Raw genomic sequence first — 15,008 nt, 5'->3', positions numbered from 1 at the left:
TGTGTGTGTCTGTGTGTAATTTTTAAAGGACTTTCAAAGAATTTTTACCCTCTTAGTGCCCTAGACTGATATTAGTATGGTTTCAACCAGTAGTCTATTGCGACTCTCAGAGCTTTGGCCTTGTAATCTACCTTGTTTGCATTTTTTCCTTGACCTGTTGAATCTCTTTCACTAAAATATTTTTAACAAAGTCAAGCACAGACTTTGAAATGCAATTTAAAGAGCAGAAGTTTTCATTCAACATTCTTTTTGGTAAAAATTACTTTTGCATGTGACAAAGTATGAAAAAAGAAACAAACAAGTAAACCAAAGCAGTACTCTAGCTTGTTTTATAATTTCCTAGATGATATCAAATTACTATCTTCTATGAAATGAGGCCAAATTATAATTCTCAGTACATAAAAAACATTATAAAAGTGGATAAAAATGAATTTATGGCTGTTAATCTTGTCCACAAGCAGTATCATATAAGCCCTTACTATAATTTAATTATTTTTATTTGCTCTTTCTTTGAAAATTTACATGTTGTGATGAGATGTCATGACTCTTCAAAATCTGAAATGAGGATATGTAAAATCTTTTTCATTAGTAAAGTTGATATGAATTGAATACTTTTGAGACATTTAGAACTGTTTGCCATATTGTACAGGAAAAATCTGTAGCATGTACCACATGCAATAATTATAGAACAGCTCTCAAAGGATTAAAGCACTAGAAATTGTACAGTACCAATCTGCAATCAGATAAATTAATCCTCAGGGGAGTCATGCACCAGAGTCTCAAGTAATCAGTAATAATTGTGTCATATTACTGAAGCACACTCCGCGAAGTATAGTTTTCCCTACCTACTGAATTGGCCTACAACAACTGAAATTTATTAAGCTGTGACAGAAATGCAGGCCCATGATCAATGGAAATCCAAGAGATTCAAGTACAAAGGTAACACTACTATTGCCAGCTTTTTCTTTCCTTCTTTTTCTTACCGTTTTAGCTTTATTTTTTATTAGACAAATTTTGCTAATACTACATTTTTATTTACCATGATAAAAAATAATTGCAAGTGCTTAGAGAATTAAAAACAAAGAAAATAATTTTGTTATAATAAATATAAACATTTTGATAAAGGGATTTACTTAATATTAATACTTTTTTTTAACTTTAAAAAAGTGTCTTCATCGTTAAGCAGTATACTGTATGGCCATGTAACTGTTAGCATTTTGCAGAAAGCATATATTAACTGTATATAAAAATAAAAGTTATACTGCAGTAAGTAATACTAAAAGCCTGGGTTAATGAGTTTAACTCTGATTTGAGTTATTTCAAATGTCTCTGTTAATAATAATGTCCATTCCAAAGCCATCAAATAATGTTAATTAAATCTCTCCTTAGTTTCACAGTTGTGTTTAATTAGCTCAATCACTTTTTGAAATGTAACAGGCTATAAAAAGAATGATCTATTGACAGAATGTTTAATGGCCAATTGTTAGCTGCCAGATTTGATCCCTGAAGGACCATCGAGTATGTGGAAAAGTAAAATGCATTAAAATCGTCACATACATAAACAGACTTTTTAGATTAAGAGGTTAGTGCATGCAATTCAAATGGTTTTCTTTCTATATTAGAAAGGAGTAGTTACAAGATGAGCTTAGTGGTATATACTGAAGCTTTTCAATAAAGGCAGAAGTTACATTTATAATAGTCTTACTATGGTTATTTGAAATATGCTTTTACTAGATAGACCTTAATCTTTGGCAGTAAAAAAGTGCCATAAGGTGAATATGGACTTTAATACTGCTTATGGGAAAGTTAAATTAATACCCTAAGGGAAAAAATGCCCAAAGGATACATCTTCTGTAGAGAGTCATTATTATTACTAAGCCAATATAATAATATACACTTTCTTGAACAAATTACAATAGGTTTACAAACAAGATTCAATTAAAGTTCACTTCCTATATCCTGAGAGAGTAAGCTGTTTTTTTTGCAGTGTTTTGTAAAAACACAGTTAATTCCAAGTTTATTTTTTAATGGGTAGGAGTTAGTGTGCCAAAATGATTTTGTTTACTCTAGGTAACCCTCAATTTTCAGATTACCATTTAGAACATGGTGAGGCGGAATGGAATTCAAAACGTAAGAACATTATAATGATGTCAATCAAAAGCAATTTTACTATCTAAATAGTCTTTTAGACTTTTAAACTTTTTTGACTTTGAAAATTATGAGAAAATGCAATTTCTTTCTTCAAGGAAGTTATTTGAAAGAAGTATGGGATAAAATGTTTAATTTATCATAAATTAAGAAAAACAACTATGTTTATATTACATAAATCAGATGATTACCATTAAGCACTTTCTCTGTGCATCTTAATTTGCAAGTCACAATGTAAAATAGAGGACAGTTATTTCTAATAATATTTAAAATATTATAATATCACACTAAGACCCAGAATTTAAACATTTGACATGTAGAAAGATAAATTTATTAAATCTTAAAATTATTGTATAAAAACAACTAAATATCCATGCTGCTCTACTAATATAAAGCTTAACAGAGTGCAATCAGTGATTAGTCTATAATAAGGATATATCTCCATATTCTGACTCCAAAGATGACAGGGAACCTCTTTAAGAAAAAATAGTAAAATCTTTGTGAAAGGTTTTAGATTTGCTGTTTGCCACTATCTGGATTATTGAGCTGGAATAACCACCTATTTTAAGATTGTGAACAAGTAAATATTCTTGTAATAATTTCCATTTAAAAATTAAAACTTCATATCAAATTATAGCACAAGAGAATTCCCATCCCTATCTTCTATTCTCGTTTGTACCACCCTGACCCTCCTTCTCAATTTTTGCAATATTTTCTCTCATAGGACATCATATACTAATATTTAAAACATTTCTATAATGTATGATTTAGAAACTGATTTAGAGATCATTTAGTTGGGGGATGGCAGATGTATATCATTTCATGTTTTTTTTTTTTAATTTATTTATTAATTATTTATTTATTATTTTTAGCTGTGTTGGGCCTTCGTTTCTGTGCGAGGGCTTTCTCTAGTTGCAGCGAGCGGGGCCACTCTTCATTGCGGTGCGCGGGCCTCTCACTATCGCGGCCTCTCTTGTTGCGGAGCACAGGCTCCAGACGCGCAGGCTCAGTAGTTGTGGCTCACAGGCCCAGTTGCTCCATGGCATGTGAGATCTTCCCAGACCAGGGCTCAAACCCGTGTCCCCTGCACTGGCAGGCAGACTCTCAACCACTGCACCACCAGGGAAGCCCCATTTCATGTTTTAACTCCAGTAGCAGCTGCCTATAGGTCTGAGTGGAGAGGGATTCAGAGGGAGAGCTGGTTCAACCTCCTCAGCAAAATGCTGATATGATGGATTACCTTGTTAGAGATTGGGGATGGGCATGCATGCTTACACAGCTTTTACTTCATCTTTTTTCCAATTATATGTATTATGTATTGATTTCCTATCCCTAGGTCCCAACATCATTCTGTAAAAAACAAAAACAAAAACCCAAATTAAAAGTGATTTAGCATATTTTTCTTAAAATCAAATACAGTATATAAATTATTATGACTATGTAAAGATTGTTCTTAAGCTGTTCCATGTAGTGTAACATGATTACATTTTCTTTCTTGGTTGGATTTTTGTTTTGTTTTTCTGGAGTTAATCATTGCCTAACCAACTTTTTTCTTGATTGCATGGTCTAGTAGGGCAGATATCATTGTTTCTTTTGTTCACTGACGTATCCTAAAGTATCTAGTACAACTGAAGCACATTACAAGCTCAATGAACATTTTTGCCAAATTAAAAATATTTATTGTCTAAGCTCTAATAGAACTATAACATTTCTCTCTTTATGATCAGTCACATCAGCTAATTCTTTGGTTCCATTTTTATTCTTAGAGACACATCCTGTAAAGCCCTATATATTGTTCCCATTGAATAAGTTTCTACTGCATGACTGTGATCCTAGGAAATCCCTTTTATTGTCATACTGGAAATTTGTCTTTTTTATTTTCCTATATGAGAGCTCTTATTTCTTGGATTACTTAATATTCTCTTTCTTTGTTTACTCATTTGTTTTGGTGAAGAATATTGTTTAGTATCCTCCTGTGAAAGGATGTAGAGATGGAAGAATTTTTGTAGCTACATATCTAAAATTGGCTATGTGTTAGAGTGGCTAGAAAGTAAATTCTACATCAGAAAATAGTTTCCTCATTTTTTGGACAGTTGAAATTTACAGTAATGCTTTTGTAAATTCTGATGTCATTTGATATATCTGTGACATATTTTGTGATATGACCTCCTGATCTAGAGACCTTGTTATTTGGAAATCTCTATCCTACAATTCTGAGAAATTTGATATTTTTATTTCTTGAATGATTTGCTCCTTTTATTTTTCCCCCTCTAGACTAGTTTTCCTTCTTTGGACTTAGCATCTCTTGATTTAATTGTATAATTTTCTTATCTCATCTTTTTTTGGTTATTTTTTAAAAATTCTGCTTTGTGGAAAATTTGCTCAGTATTTTTCCAACACTATGATTGTGGTATTTTATTTATGCTATCCTATTTTCAGTTTTGAAGTTCAGATTCTTTGAATATCAGTTTTTATTATTTTAATAGCATCTAGTTTACTTTAACATAGATGCTTTATCTGCTCATATTTCAGTGAAGACATTTATCATTTTTATTTTCTTAAAGTTATCTTCTGGTCTGTTAAGTGTTTATTTTTTTATTTAGTTTTGTTTGGACTTCTTTATTTTTAAGTTAGAAGTTTTTAGTGATGACTGGTTTTATGTCTTTATATGAGGTACACAAAAGTGCTCTTTGGAAGCATTGAGTATGTTGGCATAACTTTCCAACAAAATATAGTTTAGAGAAAGGAAAAAGCATATTCAGAGATACAGAGTCTTGAGAGAGCATGGCATTTTAGGAAACAAAGTATTTAAGTGTGGTTAGAACTTGGGAAAGACTAAGCTGTGCAAAGAACTGTCAGAAAATTAAAGCATCAAAGCATAAAAAAAATGTAAGGAGTATTCCAGCATAGAGCGCATAGTATAATGATTTGTTATCTGGACTAGTTACCAGGAAATTTAGTATGTATTGGCTGTGTGAACTTTGACAAATCTCTTAATCCGGGGGTCCCCAACCCCTGGGCCGCTGATCGGTTGGAACTGGGCCGCACAGCAGGAGGTGAGTGGCGGGCGAGAAAGCGAAGCTTCATCTGCGTCTCCCCATTTCTCCCCATCACTCGCATTACTGCCTGAACCATCCCCCCCCCTCCATTGCTTGCATTACTGCCTGGACCCTCATCCCCCCACCGCCGACTCCATCCGTGGAAAAATTGTCTTCCACAAAACCGGTCCCTGGTGCCAAAAAGGTTGGGGGCCGCTGTTCTGTGTAATGAATTTATTAGTTTGGGACTACTTTCACTTTTCTTTCCAACCCTGATTTAATTGAGATGTTAACAACCACAGGAACAAGGCCCGACTGGCAGATCCTTTTGAAATTTCAGACACTTCGGCATCCCCCTAGTAATCTGATGGCCCTCAACCAATCTGGTGAAAATTATTTTTTCCTACACACACCATAGAATGTTTTATGCATTGCTTCAAGTGTAGATTCACTTAATTCCATTCTGGCAAAGAATTTTAGGTTTCAATGAATCACAGAACTATGGAATTCCAGTAATGCTATAAACATTAGTTATGAACTAGCCCAACTACCTAGCTGATGCTTGAATTCTTTCCACAGCATCTCTGCCAGTGGCTATCTTTACTAAGAGTGAATATTTCAAGTGATATTTAACTAGATACTCTCAAATAAGTCCATGCTTTAGATTGCTCTGGTTGAAAGTTATTTCTTATATCATTCTTGTTGTCATAGTTCTAATTTTCATGGCCTCGGAGGTGGTAATTAAGTGGAAACTATCATGAAGTGTTATTTTAAGAGATGGAGATAAGTGGTTTTCTAGTGCCTAGCCCAGTGTGTGCCTCTTTGGCAGTCAGAAAATGTTAGTGATTTTTTGTTCTTCAAATACTTGAAGGCAGGAATCAAATTATACTCCTCCCAAATTCAGGCTTATCTCCTCAGTGCGAACCAGCCTAAATTCCTGTAATTATGGCTCAGCTGAGAGGGTCTGTAGTCCACTAAAATTTGAGATTGCTTCAGCTAGTTTTTTGTTTTTGTTTTTAATCATTCTTAGAATGTGGAGAAATCACTATCAAGCTTCAAAAGTGGAAACAAAACCAGCAATGGAGAGGCAGTTGACATCATCCAGGAAGACATGATAGAGGTTAGGCTAGGAGAGCAGCTGAGTAGGTTTTAGTGGTAAAGTACGTAGGACTTCCTAACAGATTAGTATACAGTTAGGAGAGGATAAAAGGAATTAAGGTTGATTTCTCAATATTTGGGTTGTACAGCAGAGGGGATTGTGGTACCATTTATGAAATGGGGAAGACTAGTGGGGGAACAGATTTTGTTTTGGACTTAAGTTTGGAATGACTAAAAGATACCCTGGAGGAGATCTTAATTAGGATGTTGGCTGAAGATAGCTAATGGAAACTTATCTCATTTTAAAATTATGACCACTAACCTCAAAACCACAGCTAGTCATTTGGACAGCCCAGCTACATTTCCCATAATGATTTGCTCTCCTGTTCTCTTAGACTGATGTTTCTCAAAGTTAAGGTGCACACAAATCACTTGGAGATCTTATTAAATGCAAGTCCTAAAAATCTTGTGAGATACCTGAGAATCTGCATTTCCAACAAGCTGTTGGTGACACCAACGTTTATTGATCCTCAGATTCTCTTTGAGTTGCAGCTCTTTTCCATTTCCATTTACTCTTACATTTCCTAATCCTCCTTCTTCATTGATGATACTGTGCCTTATTCAAGCAGAAAATAGAAGAAATCAGAGAATTTTTACAAACTTTCACCATTAAATCTACCAACCCACTCAGTCAGTAGGTCTTCCCTCTTTCAATAATGGGCTTCTACATAAGGCCAAACCCTCTGCTTATTTACTAGATTGCATTCCCTCTTATCCCAACATTGCTACCTCCAAGCATCATTACATTTTCACTTTTTATAGAATCATTCTCTTCAACATACTTACATGCTGAAATTTACCCTAGCTTTAAGATTTAAAAAAAAAAAAAAAAAAGGAAAATTGTATTGATATTTCCTTTACTACCCTATTTCTTTGCTTCCTTTTAAAGTAAAACTTTCCACAAAAGCATATATGTGTCCTTCTTTTCTCCATTGCTTTCTTTCCATTTAGCGGTGATAATTCTAGTAAATAGCTATTATTAAAACTAATCATTTACTTTACATTGCCAAATATAATGGTAAATTCTCAGTTCTCATTTGATCCCATTTATCAAAATTATTTGCATAATTTTTGAAACACTATCTTCCCTTGGCCTTTGTGACACCAACTTCTCTTTGATTTTCCTCTGACATGACTGGTTGGCCTTTTCTGCCTTTTTGCTGGCTTCTAATTCGCTTTGATCTCTAAATTTTAGAATACTTTGTATGTCAGTTATAGGGCCTCTCCATTATTACATCTATACACCAACTCTAGGTCAACTCATACTGTTTCATGTCTTTAAATACTGTATGTGGAGACTTCCCTGGTGGTCCAGTGGTAAAGAATCCTCCTTACAACGCAGAGGACATGGATTCGATCCCTGGTCAGGGAACTAAGATCCCACATGCTGTGGGGCAACTAAGCCCACGTGCCACAACTACTGGCTTGTGCGCCTCAACTAGAGCCCACGTACCACAGCTACAGAGCCCACGTGCCCTGGAGCCTACGTGCCACAACTAGAGAGGAGAAAACCAACACACCACAACTAGAGAGAAGCCCGCGTGCCACAACGAAGAACCAGTGTGCCACAACGAAGGATCCCGCATGCCACAACAAAGACCTGATGCAGCCAAAAATAAATTAAATAAATAAATCTTAAAAAAAAAAATACTGTATGTGTTCTTGAGTCCTAGAAATACATCTTTAGCCCAGATATTTTCACTGACCTACAGTCCCATATCTAAGGTGACTTTATAATTTATTGTTCAAATTAGAACACTTTCGAATATGAGAGTAATTATTTTGTGACATTTGTAAAAGAGGACTGACACTCTCAACAGTTTTATATGATCACCACATTTACATCCAATTGCTCACTTACCATATGCATTTGGATTTTATGACAACGATGGTTGATTGTCAACAAATACCCATTTTTGCTTGCTTTTTAAAAAAATTTTTATTGGAGTATAGTTGATTTACAATGTTGTGTTAGTTTCAGGTATACAGCAAAGTGAATCAATTATACATATACATACACTCTTTTTTGGATTCTTTTCCCATATAGGTCATTACAGAGTATTGAGTACAGTTCCCTGTACTATACGATAGGTCCTTATTAGTTATTTGTTATATACAGTAGTGTGTATATGTCAATCCCAATCTCCCAATTTCTCCCTCCCCTCCCCTTACCCCCTGGTAACCATATGATTGTTTTCTACATCTGTAACTCTATTTCTGTTTTGTAAATAAGTTCATTTGTACCATTTTTTTAGATTCCACATATAAGCTATATCATATGATGTTTGTCCTTCTCTGTCTGACTTACTTCACTCAGTATGACAATCTCTAGGTCTCCAGTGATAGAACCGTAGATCTTCAGCTGTGCATGTAACTTCCTAGAATAAGAACTCACTATCCAGACGTCTGCCTCTTACATTTGGATGTGATAAGGTGACTTAAGTTTTGGGCAATAAATTATGAAGTAAATTGGTACATGCAACTTCTAGGAAGTGGCTTATATATAGTGAATATGCCCTCCTTTTGTCCTTTTTCTTGTTCTTCTGCCTAGATTATGAGTGCAGAAGGCCTAAGTAGAAGCCACACATTGAGAACAGAAGTGCAGAAAATTAGAAGGAGCTTGGATATTGATACTTTATGAGTCATCAAACTAGCCCCCTGAACTGCTTTTGTTTATGTGAAAGATAAACACCTACACTGTTATAGCCACTTGTTAATTTAGTATTTATTACAATTGATTCTAACCTTTCCTAATAGAGGTGCCTGACACAATTTATTTGACAAATGTTTGTTAAATGACTGGTACTGTTCTAGACATTTGTGCTACAACAGTCAACAAAAAAGTGGTCTCCTCAGGGATTACATGCTAGCAGATAGAATCTTACAAATATATTCTAGTAAAAGATTAATGTATTAAATAATAAATAGCATACTAAGTAGTATATTATATTAAATGATAAAGGCTAAGGAAAAAAAGAAAAAGTAGAGAATGGTTAAGGGTTTTAGAAGTTATGGCAATAGGGAGAAGGTTAACAATCTAAATGGAGTGATCTCTTGAATAGGCTAGACCTCATTCTTAGGCAAGTGACAGAGAGTAAAGCATTGAACAAGGCGAGTAGTTTGCCCATGAACATATCTGGAGGGAAGTCCTTCCAGGCAGAGACACCTCCAGAGGCCCTAGGTTAGGAGTTTACTTGTTCTAGGGAAAGTAGGGAAGTTAGTGAACCAGGAATTGAGTGTTTTCAGGGAGAGCATTGAGATGAGGTCTGAGAGGTAATGGAGAGCCAGATCATAAAGGGTCTGTACACCATAGTAAAGACTGGCTTTTACTCCGAGTAAATAGAGAGCTATTGAAAGATTTTGAGTAGAAAAGTGACATGATCTGACTTTAGTTTTAATAAGATCTCACTAGCTGCAATGTGAAAATATACTGTGGTGGGAAGGGGTGTGAGGAAAGGGTAAAAGCAAGGAAACCACTTTGTAGGCTACTGGATTAATCAGTATATGTCGATCCCAATCTCCCAATTTACCCCCTTATCCCCTGGTAACCATAAGTTTGTTTTCTACATCTGTGAGTCTACTTCTGTTTTGTAAATAAGTTCATTTGTACTCTTTTTTTTTGGATTCCACATATATGATATCACTTATACACACTACTATATATAAAATAAATAACTAATAAGAACCTGCTGTATAGCACAGGGAACTCTACTCAATACTCTGCAATGGCCTGTATGGGAAAAGAATCTAAAAAAAAGGGTGGATATATGTATATGTATAACTGATTCATTTTACTGTATCCCTGAAACTAACACAACATTGTAAATCATCTATACTCCAAAAAAATTAAAATAAAATAAAATAAAATAAAAGGCTACACTTGACAAAAGAAAGGATATATTTCCAATTTATTTAATTCACGATGGAAAAATAATCTGAGGAAATGATTAAATTTCCTTATACTATCTCAAAGACACAGATTATAGACAGAAAAAAAATAATTTATCTCTGAAGTTCTATTCCTCAGCTTACTAAGGAATACCTCTAATCATTAGGACTGGTTTTCTGTTTAAAGATTGGAAAGGTAGATTAAGTTTTTTTTTTTAATAGTGTCAATTCTTTTATTTTTTAAATTAATTAATTTATTTATTTATTTTAACATCTTTATTGACATATAATTTCTTTACAGTGTTATGCTAGCTTCCACTGCACGACAAAGTGAATCAGCCATATGCATACATATATCCCCATATCCCCTCCCTTGCATCTCCCTCCCACCCTCCCTATCCCACCCCTCTAGGTGGTCATAAAACACCAAGCTGATCTCCCTGTTTATGCGTAATATTACAGTTACCAGAATTAATTTTTGTGTCTCAAGAGTGATATAAATGTCACTTGCATTCAAACAAGGCACATCTTTACAGCTTATTCTTCCATGTGGAAAATACATTAATAGTTATACCTTTTTTTTTTACTGTTTTATTAACGTTAATAGTCATAACCTTTTTATTCTTCTGTGTCCCAAGAGTGTGCTTTAGGTTGGAGTACATTTTATAAATTTTAAAATGAAATAAAAATAAGTACCTATAATGATATCCAAATCTTTATGTCATTTTATATTAACTTTATTTAGAAGAATACTTTAACACATGTAAATAAGTCATAAACCATTTTAAAATTCCGGGAAGTAATTTAGTGTAAGCCTTCATTTTATTTGTTGCTATACAACACACACACATAACACACATGTCATATTTTTATTATCATTATGTCTTTCAATTTTAGTTTATAAATGAAAACTGTATTTTCTAAGAGAATATATGAACAACTAACAGGTGAAAATGATTTAAAAACACTACATCAATATATTTATTTAAGTCATAAAAGTCTACATAATTATTTTCTGTCCTTAGTAACCTATCATTTAGAGATAATCCCCAAGTATTTGACTATTTATGCCACGCATGTTTATATTTACAAAAAAATTAAAACAGCAAAAATTACCTTGTTTTTCTTGCTTTTATATGCTGCTTGCTAAGACAAAATATTCATATTTTACACATATATAATAAATGGATGCAACTAGAGTAAATTATTTGTCTGCAGTTTGTAGGTATACAGATTTTATCTATCTATAAAAATGTGCAAATTACACAACAAAAATAAGAAAATATATATATAATACATATATAGATAAGAAGAAGGAAGGAAGGAAGGGGGAAAGGAAGGAGAAAGGAAGAAAGGAAAGAAGAAAAGAAAAACAGAAAATGTACTAGCTATGAACTAACCCAAAATGGAAATATAATGCTTAATTCAGACTCAACTTTACCAAGCTTTTTCTTACCTGGAAATTGCTCAGAAGATTAATTGTACATATGATTAAAACATTAAAATAGAATTTCCCAACCAAGCTTATGAAGATTAAAAAAAGCCAATAGATTAGACATTATACATTACATTTATAAACCAAAGCAGCATGGCATTTTTCATTTCTAAACCACTAGATTTTGAAAGTGATTCAAACTGAAATTCCAAAGATTGCAAGACTCAGACATCTTTTATTAAATTGACTGCCCAGTTTCTTGATTGTCATTTAAAGTTATAAATCATTCCAATTCTAATATATAGTATAAGGTTTCTATTGCAAAATCACTTATGGTTTTTGTTTCTTTTTTGAATTTTATTTATTTTTTTATACAGCAGGCTCTTATTAGTTATCTATTTTATACATATTAGTGTATATATGTCAATCCATATCTCCCAATTCATCCCACCACCACCACCACCCCTGCCCGCTTTTCCCCCTTGGTGTACATATGTTTGTTCTCTATATCTATGTCTCTATTTGGGCCTTGCAAACCAGTTCAACTGTACCATTTTTCTAGATTCCACATATATGCGTAAATATATGATATTTGTTTTTCTCTTTCTGACTTCACTCTGTTTGACAATCTCTAGGTCCATCCACGTCTCTACAAATGACCCAATTTCATTCATTTTTATGGCTGAGTAATATTCCATTGTATATATGTACCACATCTTCTTTAAACATTCGTCTGTCCATGGGCATTTAGAGTGCTTCCATGACCTGGCTATTATAAAGAGTGCTGCAATGAACATTGGGGTGCATGTGTCTTTTTTTTTTTTTTTAATTATTAGCACGTTTAATAATTATTTATTTATTTATTTATGGCTGTGTTCTGTCTTCATTTCTGTGCGAGGGCTTCCTCTAGCTGCAGCAAGCGGGGGCCACTCTTCATCGCGGTGCGTGGGCCTTCACCATTGAGAATGATGCTTGCTGTGGGTTGGTCATATATGGCCTTTATTATGTTCAGGTAGGTTCCCTCTATGACCAGTTCCTGGAGAGTTTTGATCATAAATGGGTGTTGAATTTTGTCAAAAGTTTTTTCTGCATCTATTGAGATGATCATATGGTTTTTATTCTTCAATTTGTTAATATGGTGTATCACATTGATTGATTTGCGTATATTGAAGATTCCTTGCATCACTTGGATAAATCCCACTTGATCATGGTGTATGATCCTTTTAATGTGTTGTTGGATTCTGTTTGCTAGTTTTGTTGAGGATTTTTGCATCTATATTCATCAGTGATATTGGTCTGTAATTTTCTTTTTTTGTAGTGTCTTTGTCTGGTTTTGTTATCAGGGCGATGGTAGCCTCATAGAATGATTTTCGGAGAGTTCCTTCCTCTGCATTTTTTTGGAAAAGTTTAAGAAGGATGGGTGTTAGCTCTTCTCTAAATGTTTCATGGAATTCACCTGTGAAGCCAGCTGATCCTGGCGTTTTGTTTGTTGGAAAATTTTTAATCACAGTTTCAATTTCATTACTTGTGATTGGTCTGTTCATATTTTCTATTTCTTCCTTTCTTCCTGGTTCAGTCTTGGAAGGTTATACCTTTCTAAGAATTTGTGCATTTCTTCCAGGTTGTCCATTTTACTGGCCTAGAGCTGCATGTAATAGTCTCTTAATGATGCTTTGTATTTTTGCAGTGTCAGTTGTAACTTCTCCTTTTTCATTTCTCAAAGTGTTAATTTGAGTCCTCTCCCTCTTTTTCTTGATGAGTCTGGCTAATGGTTTATCAATTTTGTTTATCTTCTCAAAGAACCAGCTTTTAGTTTTATTGTTTTAGTTTTATTGTTTATTGTTTTATTTGTTTCTATTTCATTTATTTCTGCTCTGATCTTTATGATTTCTTTCCTTCTGCTAACTTTGGGTTTTGTTTGTTCTTCTTTCTCTAGTTCCTTTAGGTGTAAGGTTAGATTGTTTATTTGAGATTTTTCATTTTTCTTGAGGTAGGCTTGTATAGCTATAAACTTCCTCCTTAGAACTGCTTTTGCTGCATCCCATAGGTTTTGGATCATCATGTTTTTGTTGTCATTTGTCTCTAGGTATATTTTGATTTCCTCTTTGATTTCTTCAGTGGTCTCTTGGCTATTTATTAATGTATTGTTTAGCCTCCATGTGTTTGTGTTTATTATGCTTTTTTTCCTTGTAATTGATTTCTAATCTCATAGTGTTGTGGTCGAAAAAGGTGATATGATTTTAATTTTCTTAAATTTACTGAGGCTTGATTTGTGACCAAAATGTGATGTGTCCTGGAGAATGTTCTGTGTGCACTTGAGAAGAAAGTGCAATCTGCTGTTTTTGGATGGAATGTCTTATAAATACCAATTAAATCTATTTGGTATTTTGTGTCATTTAAAGCTTGTGTTTCCTTACTAAATTTCTGTCTGAATGATCTGTCCATTGGTGTAAGTGGGGTGTTAAAATCCCCCACTATTATTGTGTTACTGTCGACTTCCTCTTTTAGAGCTGTTAGCAGTTGCCTTATGTATTGAGGTGCTCCTATGTTGGGTGCATATATATTTATAATTGTTATATGTTCTTCTTGGATTGTTCCCTTGATCATTATGTAGTGTCCTTCCTTGTCTCTTGTAACATTCTTTATTTATTTTTTATTTATTTATTTATTTATTTATTTATTGATGGCTGTGTTGGGTCTTCGTTTCTGTGCGAGGGCTTTCTCCAGTTGTGGCAAGTTGGGGCCACTCTTCATCAGGGTGCGTGGGCCTCTCACTATCGCAGCCTCTCTTGTTGCGGAGCACAGGCTCCAGACGCGCAGGCTCAGTAATTGTGGCTCACAGGCCCAGCTGCTCCACGGCATGTGGGATCTTCCCAGACCAGGGCTCAAACCCATGTCCCCTGCATTGGCAGGCAGATTCTCAACCACTGTGCCACCAGGGAAGCCCAACATTCTTTATTTTAAAGTCTGTTTTATCTGATATGAGTATTGCTTCTCCAGCTTTCTTTTGATTTCCATTTGCATGGAATATCTTTTTCCTTCCCCTCACTTTCAGTCTGTATATGTCCCTAGGTCTGAAGTGGGTCTCTTGTAGACATCATAAATATGGGTCTTGTTTTTTGTACCCATTCAGCAAGACTGTGTCTTTTAGTTGGAGCATTTACTCCATTCACATTTAAGGTAACTATCAATATGTAGGTTCCTATTCCCATTTTCTTAATTGTTTTGGGTTTGTTTTTGTAGGTTCTTTTCTTCTCTGCGTTTCCCAATTAGAAAAGTTCCTTTAGCATTTGTTGTAGAGCTGGTGTGGTGGTGCTGAATTCTCTTAGCTTTTTCTTGTC

At 34.2% G+C, this 15,008-nt stretch overlaps 1 protein-coding gene across 1 annotated transcript in view; it reads left to right on the top strand.

Moving 5' to 3' along the window:
- Nucleotides 1-15,008, top strand: part of CNTN5 (contactin 5) — a 1,372,019-nt gene that overhangs the window by 170,417 nt on the left and 1,186,594 nt on the right. The window lies entirely within an intron of this gene.

This window comes from Eschrichtius robustus, chromosome 11 (assembly GCF_028021215.1).
Source record: "Eschrichtius robustus isolate mEscRob2 chromosome 11, mEscRob2.pri, whole genome shotgun sequence".
In the NCBI taxonomy this organism is placed as follows: domain Eukaryota; kingdom Metazoa; phylum Chordata; class Mammalia; order Artiodactyla; family Eschrichtiidae; genus Eschrichtius; species Eschrichtius robustus.
Note: the sequence above shows the minus strand (reverse complement) of the source record. Positions and strands in the feature narration are given on the sequence as shown.